This window comes from Suricata suricatta, chromosome 9, assembly GCF_006229205.1.
Source record: "Suricata suricatta isolate VVHF042 chromosome 9, meerkat_22Aug2017_6uvM2_HiC, whole genome shotgun sequence".
In the NCBI taxonomy this organism is placed as follows: Eukaryota; Metazoa; Chordata; class Mammalia; order Carnivora; family Herpestidae; genus Suricata; species Suricata suricatta.
In genome coordinates this window covers 8,026,072-8,034,349 of record NC_043708.1, presented here as the reverse complement: position 1 = coordinate 8,034,349, position 8,278 = coordinate 8,026,072, and the positions used below count along the sequence as shown (strand labels likewise).

The window sequence follows — 8,278 nt, the reverse complement described above, 5'->3', positions numbered from 1 at the left end:
AGTGAAGAAATGGGCAGAAGATATGAACAGACACTTCTCCAAAGAGGACATCCAGATGGCCTACAGACACATAAAACGATGCTCAACATCACTCATCATCAGGGAAACACAAATCAAAACCACACTGAGATACCACATCATTGACTTTATTAGAAACCTCTCTCCCTGCCCCGGTGCTCCAGACTATGGTCTATGGAGAAAAGTGCACGGGGCTGGGATCCAGAGACACCAAAGCTCTCTCTAACCTGTGCAGCTGCACATTTAGAGCAAATCACCTGTGCCTCATGTCCCTCATCTGTATATGGGCATTATGCGACCTGACTAGATGGATTTGAGGAATAGAGACAATGTCCATACAGTGCTCAGACCATGCAAGGCACCCAACTTCTGGTTCTTTCTCCACCCATAAATCACAGAGACCACATCTGTCTTTCATTAGCATCCCCAGGGACTACCTAGCACTTAGTAAGCACTCATAAGGTAAGTTGGATTCAGTGGCTTTGCATGATGAAGAAACATGACTCTAATTATCCCCAGAAACCATTCCTGGAGACTGGGCCCAATAGGCACTGTGCACCACATCATAGCCACAAAGTCTCTGGGAAGGCAGCCAGTGCCGTGAGTAATGGTTAAGTTCTTGTTAGCACTCAGTCTTTGTGAGCTGAGGGAAAGCAAGATGGATGGCCGGAAGAAAGGCAAGGCCATCTCTCAACTCTGGATGGCTGGGAGTGGACACACAGAATCAGTTGTATTTGGGAGTGAGTCAGAACAAAGTGCCAGAACATTCCAGACCTTTGAGCTTAACTGTTTCTTGCCCTGTTGGAGAATGGGTGGTGGTACCATCTCTCTGTGCGCTAGGTCTACTGAGCCCCGAGCCAGCACCCCGATGACCAATGGCCTTCCTTATGTCAACCTGGTGTTTCTGTCTGTAAAGTTGCTGAATCTCCTCACGTCCCTGAGAGGCAGGCCAGATAAAGGTAAGCACTACCATTTTCCAGAAGAGGAAACTGAGGCTCAGAGAATACAGGGATTTGCCAAAGTCCATACAGCTAGTAAGTGGCAGCTCTTCCCATTCTCACGTTGGTGTTTTTCTCCATAGAGACAAACCTGGAGTCCTTCCAGAGCCTCCCTGGTGGCTGGGCAGGAAGAAAGTGCAGCCCACAGCTGTGTTCCGGGCTGGCAGACATCCCCAAGTGGCTGGAGGTGAACTGCTGCTTGCACGACTCACTGAATCTAAGCCTCTGTGACAGAAGCCATGCTTCTGACTCCCCAGTCAGCATGAGTTGTCAGGACACATGTCTGTTCTCCAAGTCGTGTCTTCCTGACACTCGTCAGCATGCGCCCTTGGCTCTCCTTCCTCCTCCCCTCCTCTTCTTCTTTCTCCATTATCTACCCCTTCTCTTCCTTCTTCCTCCACAATCTTTTTTCTCGATCAGACTGCAGCACAAAGCTCTACATTTTAATGGACTCGCCTTGGTGTTAGGTCACTGATACCCTTCAAATTTATTCAAGGGATTCTTGTTCTCAGTCCTCTTTTAAGTCAGGGGTTCTGAAGCCAATGACATCAACAGGGACTGGCTCTGGAAAACAGAGAGTACTTGACATTATATTATGGTTTTGTTTTGTTTTTTTGTGGTTATGTTTTTATGTGAATTGGAGGTGGAGAGCATATTATTCATCAAATTCTCAAAATAGTATACATCTGAAAAGGCCAAGACCTTTATCAAAGCCTTATTCATGCTTACGTAACACACCATGATCACAGAGGGGTGTGATGTGGCTTTCTGGTCCATAGCAAAGTAGCAGCAACTACAAGGAGGTGCACAGGAGGGTCCAGACCCAAGCAAGCCGATGTCTGTGAGACGTGACAATGAAGAGAGCTGGGTTTGTTTGTTTGTTTGTTTGTTTGTTTGGGTTATTTTTCCCACTCATTTGTTTCAAGATGAGTGACTCCTTCCCCTTATGGAGAAGTAACATTAAGAAGACTCCACTCTTGCACTTGATCATGTTGCCTGGGGCAAGTGACTGACTTTGTTCTTGTAGAAATATCATATATTTAGGGGAGAAACATAGAACAATGCCCAGTGAGAAGGAATGGGGTACACTGAAGTTGGTGAGAACGTAGAGTGGGGAGAGTGGGAGGAGCTCTGGGCACAGTGTGGTTGGGCTTGTCTCTGGCATCCAGGGATCTATCTTTGGGCTGAGCCAATGGCTGGAGAGCTTAGGAGCCATGGGTCTACCTAGAGCCCAGCTTTAGGGCTGATAGCCTGTTGGGATCATTTTTGCATTGTCACATCCAGTCCTGTCCACACAAGAAGCCATTAGAATGACCATTAGGTGATACCAACACGTTGGGCAGGTGGATTTATTGATGGAAAGTCTCATGCTCCCGTGGAAGAAGTCAGGCTTGGAAGTTGTAAGGCTTAGGTTCAAATCTTGGCAGCAGGACTCATTGGTTATACAGTTTGGGACAAGTTTCTTCACTCTGTGACATTCTCCTTCCTTGAACATAAACTAGGGATGAAAACACTCACCTTATCACTTGATTATAATAATTTAATGAGATAGTATGCTAAAAAGGACTCAACCTGAGGCTTGATGTGTGACTTCCCTTCTTCTACCATGAAGATCTTTTTAACCAAAAGCTTTAGGGGCCCTCAGCTTTTTGAGGAATGTCTGAAGTAAGAGGGGAACATCTGGGCATAAAGAAAAAAGTTGGTACAAATTCAAGCATTAAACCCTACTCAGAATTTTAATGGTTCCCATTTCACCCAAATGTCTAACTAGCTTGATTATTTAGGTTTTCAGTCTCTTTTTGATTAGAAGTTGAATTACATTGGATCAGTTAAGAGAGAAAATATTATATTCAGGCATAAGATGGTCAAGAATAGCCATTGAACAAAAACTTTAAAAGCTTAACCCTACACATAGACTTAGAGAGGGGACAGCAGACCAGTTCGCTAGGGCTGATGTAACGGAGCACCGTAAGCTGAGAATCCTGACAGACATGTGAGGTCTCACAGTTCTGGAGGCTACAAGTTCAGAATCAAGGTGTCAGGAGGATCTCTTCTATATCCTTCTCCTGGCTTCTGGTGGTTTGTTAGCAATTTTGGGTATTCCTTGGTGTAGGAGCATATGCTGCTCATCTTCATCTTGATCTCCACGTGGCGTTCTCCCTGGGTGCATGTCTGTTTCTACATCCCCCCCTTTTTTAAGGACACCAGTCTGATTAGATTCGGGGCTCATCCTGCATGGCCTCGTCTTTCATTTATTTATTTTTTTAAATATATGTTTTATTTATTTTTGAGAGAGAGAGAGAGAGAATGAGCAGGGGAGAGACAGAGAGAGAGGGGATGCAGAATCCAAAGGCAGGCTCCAGGCTCTGAGCTGTCAGCACAGAGCCCAACACAGGGCTCGAACCCACAAACTGTGAGATCATGACCTGAGTTGAAGTCGGATGCTTAATTGACGAAGCCACTCAGGTGCCCTGGCCTCATCTTAACTAAGGACATCTGCAACTGCCCTTTTTCCAAATAAGGTCACATTCTGAGACATTGGGTTCAAAATATGAATGGAGAGGGGCACACACTCAACCGTAGCAGACGGAATCTGGAGTTACTTAGTTCGAGGGCAAGCAAGTAGCATGTACTTCCTGAAAGAGTTATTATATTGGGTCCCCCCCAACAATAAATGGTGGTCAGAGTGACAATCTTATTGAGAAGAGACCATTTTTTCCAACATCTATACACTTTAGGACATTTTCTATTTATTTTTTTTTAATTTTTATGTGTTTTATTTATTTTTGAGAGACAGAGAGACAGCATGAGCAGGGAAGTGTCAGAGAGAGAGGGAGACAGAATCCGAAGCAGGCTCCAGGCTCTGAGCTAGCTGTCAGTACAGAGCCCGATGCAGGGCTTGAACCCATGAACCAGGAGATTATAACCTGAGCTGAAGCCGGACGCTTAACCAACTGAGCCACCCAGGCGCCCAACATTTTCTATTTAAAAAATTACTCAAAAAAAAAAAAAGCTAGGTGTTCAAAGCTCACTTATATGGACCCACTGCTCACCGGGCACACGAGGGCCAGCACAGGCGTGGCCAGCAAGCCTCTTCTCCGAGACATGCCCAGTGGCAGTGGACAGAGCCCATAACGGCATGGGCTTAGCTTTGTGTTTTAACCTCGAGCTTTAGGTGTGTGCAGACACTGTGTACCTAAGATCCTGAGTCCCACGGGGTCTCTGCCTAGCCGACGACTGGCAAGTGCTTAGACAGGAAACCTGGAAAGCTCTTCTGCCAGATATAGGCCACCTGAACTAACCGGGGAAGCAGGCCAGGGTCCAATCGGATGCTCAGAGGTGGATTCCACAACACGGCTGGCTTTCGGGAATCACCACTCTCTAGGGAGTATGTTAACACGGCCGGCTGTGAACTGTTTACCCTGTGCGGCAAGATGTGACAGGTAGCGTCTGCTACCTGTGTCACCTGACAGGCTTTCACATATGGGTCAGAGGCGGTCTGAAGTGGCAGGCAGAGCACGTGGGGAAGCAGAACGCTTGGGTCTGAGACCCGACTTCCCACTTCCCAGCAGGGTGAACCTGGCCAGTGTAGTAACTTCTCTAAGCGCCGGTGTTTAATCTGCAAACCACTGGAGACTTCCACACGGGGTGATGATACATCTGAAATGGGACGGTCGGTGTCAAAGTGCCTTCAACACCTTAAGGCATGAAACGGAGGTACTCCATAGTGTGTGTCCCGCACAGATTTCTTTAAGGGGTTGGTGCACCCTTTCCCCAGATGTTGCAGAGTTGACTGCTAACAGCTCATGCTTGCATCCTTTTGGGGGGATGGCCCCTGGCTGCCGGGAGATGCTTTGCCCAGAAACGTAGGGCCTGGAATGTATGGCCGTACTCCACGGAGTGACCCATGGTCAGGGATTTCTGATGTGGGATGTAACCACTTAGCCTTCCTGCCTCTGCCGGGACAGCCTCTGTGGTGCAGTGAGGGTTCCAGAGCTCCTCGTGGGGGCGGGTTGACTGCACCCCTCCTAAGTCACGCCTTTGTCTAGCGTCTCCACCCCCCTTCACGCTGCACATTTCTCACTCCCTTACCGAGTTTCCCCGAGGACATTCCCTCCTTACATGACTTGCACAAGGATCCCCAGCTCAGACTCTGCTACTGTGGAGTATGACCTCTTGCTTTGCAAGTCTGCGGCTGATGTCCCCATTTTGCATTATTTTCTCTTTCAGGGATGACGCCATGCCTGATGTGACCTCGAGATCTTTGCGCTTACTGATCTCTCTGCCCTGAGTGCTCTTCCCGCTGACGGTCAGCTGGCTGCCTCCTTCTTGTCACTCAGATCCCAGCTTAAGTGTCACCTGTGTAGAGAAGCCTTCCTAACCGCTCGATGCCAAGTGGCCTTTTAAATTCCCCACATTGCTCTCCGCTCGCTCTGCTTCTTGTGCGTCCTATCGCCTCCTCTCTCTCCTTCCCTGCTGGCAAGTGAGTTTCTCTCTTCATCCCTGCACAGCACATTTGGGCCGAGCAGTCTCCGAGGGCCCTTCCTGCTTTGGCAGTCCACTTTCTAGGCGTTGGGATCAAATACAAAGCAGTTAACACGCCAATAAAAACAGCGCGCAGATGAAAGCGTGACAGCTCTGTGGCCACCCAACAGTGTGACCTGCACAGACTCCTCCTGGGACCCAGAGACCGGGCAGGGTGACCGTCCACCCTTGGGCCTGCGTCCCTGATGACATTTAATATGTACTGTCCCTGGCACCTGGGGATACAGGACTCCTACAAATTGGCTTGTCAGACCTTTGTTTTCTGTGCTCTCTTTAGGGCAGTTGCATTTGACTGACACATGGGCACAAAAATGCCGCCTTATTATTTTGGGGAGTACGCCAGGCTTCGTCTCCTCACCATCAGCTCTGTGCTCCTCGAACCTCGTCCCCTGCAGTCACAGATGCTGGAGGAATTCTGTATCTCCCTGTCATCCACAGGTGCACAGAATACACGAGTCGAATATGCCACAGCAGGGAGCTATTTCTGCACCGAGACTCTCAAGTAACTATAATTACAGCATACTGCATTCATTCATTCATTCATTCATTCATTCATTCATTCATTCCTGCATCTGTACATACATTTATTCAGCAAATTCTTAGCGAGCGCTTTTTCCCGAGACTCTGGAGACACAGCAGTGAACAGAAGTGCGTGCCTCAGCTACCTGCCGTCACAAAGATATGTCAGGGTGCCCTCAAGCACTGAAGAGAGAGCATCTAGCTCCCTCTGTCTATATAGATCTTGGAAGCCTCTCCTGAGGAGAGAACATTTGGGCTGGGTTTTGAGGAATGCACAGGAGTTCCTCAGTCAAGGAAGGGGTGGTGAGGCATAGCTGCACTTGTGCCGATGGCTTGTGGGAGGGAGGCAAGGGGGCAGGCCAGAGAGGGGCAGGCAAGGGAGCAGGCAGACTAGACCACGAAGGCTCTGTGAACCCTGCCAGAGAGCTGCGGTTGATCTGGAAGGAAAGGGGGAGGCGCCGAAGGGTTGTGAGTGTGTGGGACAGACATGATTCAACGGGTTTTCGCAGGCTGGCAGCGTGGCTAAGTGTATTCGATTCCTATGGCAGCTGTAACAAATCACCACAAACTGGGTGACTTAAAACATCAGCAACGCATTCTCTCACAGTTGCAGAAGCTAGAAGCAAGTCCGAAATCAGGGGGTCTGCGAGGTGGTTCCTTCTGGAAGGCTCTGGAGGACGGTCTGCTCCGTGCCTCTCTCCTTGTTTCTGGAGGTCCTGGGCAGCCCCGGGGGTCCCTCAGCTTGCAGACGTGCCCCTCCGGTTCCGCCTCTGCCGCCATGTGGCCCTCTCCCCGTGTGTCTGCCACATGTCTGTCTTCATGCCGCATTCTCCTCTGTGTGTCCCTTCTTATAAGGACACCGGTTACATTGAATTGGGGGCACCCTACTCCAGGATGACCTCCTCTTAACTAATTACATCTGCAATGACCCTATTTCCAAATCAGGTCATTTCTGAGGTGTTAGGGGTTAGGGCTTCGGATATCATTGGTGGAGGGGGGACACAATTCAGTCCACAATGCTGAGCAACTTGCCCAAGGACACACAGCCAGCGTGAGTGTGTGCTGCAGGGGCAGAGGCAGGGCGGGTGAGGCAGACATCCCGTTTATAACTACACCAGGAGGGAGTGGATGAGGGGCTTGCGGACACGGGTGTGGCACTGGGGAATTTCCATAGCACTTTACACGGGACTGAAGCCACCGTCATCCATGACAGGGTATGGGGAAAATCGCTGATGGAGTTACAGGAAACTAAATCCCACCCTCTGGTCACGCCTGGGGGCCATCGCCACCTCCCCCGTGGGAGGAGGGCACGTAGCCACTGGGAACAGCTTGAAGTGCGTCTCTGCCCATTTGGGCTCTAAACCCTGCAAGACGCAGGCTGAAGACGGCCACGCCCACTCTCAGGACGCTCACCAAGGAAAGCCATGCGCACTCGGGCAGCGCCCACTTGGCCGCCCCATGTCCCGCGCTGTGTCTCCAGCAGGACACCGGCAAACAGCCGGGCCCCTCCGAGTCTCGGCCCTGCAACAGCTCCGGCATCCGGAAGATCCAGCTTCACAACCAGCTCGGCCCCCTTGAGAACATCACTTGCTCTCCAATCCAGGTTGCTTCTCCCTGAACGGAGAGGGTGCTGCTCTGACCTGCCTCTGGGGGACTGATGTGGAAAGGCCAGGAGGAAGACACTGCTCCCGATTAGGAAGGTTGGCCCATGCTTGCAGGGCTGGGAGGCTCCCACAGCGCTCCGGGAGATGGAGGAAGGCACCTAGGCCCTGTGAGCCGGATGCAAGAGATCCGAGTGGATCTCTCAGCCAAAGCTTCTGTCGGGCTGCTTGGAAAACGTGACTGAAATATCGGACACGTGAGAGTGTTTTGCACACCCAAAAGCACACCACGCAATGCTTGCACTCACTGTAATGGTGAGCAGTGTTGTAGGTTAGCAAAACTGAGTAAAAAAGAGTTGAAAAATACTAACTTGCTGTTTTGGTTTCTGTAAATCGCTTTGCAAATGTGTCTCTCTGCTCACTGTTCTGACTACGTGGTGACCACGATGTGGCTCTCTGTTGGAACTATCAGAAGGTGCTAACCTCGCCTGTAAATTCACCTGCTTTCTAAACACACAACTTAGGTCATAAATTGCCCTCCCGCCCCCGTCTGAAGCTGTCGAGACAAAGCATAGGCGTGAGAAGTCACAGAGTCAC

The 8,278-nt window shown here is 50.0% G+C and overlaps 1 long non-coding RNA gene across 2 annotated transcripts in view; it reads right to left on the bottom strand.

The window, feature by feature from the left end:
* The window catches only part of LOC115301850, a 28,502-nt gene that overhangs the window by 16,889 nt on the left and 3,335 nt on the right, over window positions 1-8,278 (bottom strand). Inside the window, exon 1 of one of the 2 annotated variants that reach the window (XR_003913324.1) lies at window positions 793-914. The exons of the other annotated variant lie outside the window; for it this stretch is intronic. This is a non-coding gene — a long non-coding RNA (uncharacterized LOC115301850). Of the gene's footprint in view, window positions 1-792; window positions 915-8,278 lie in introns of those variants that run through there. 2 annotated transcript variants of the gene reach the window in all.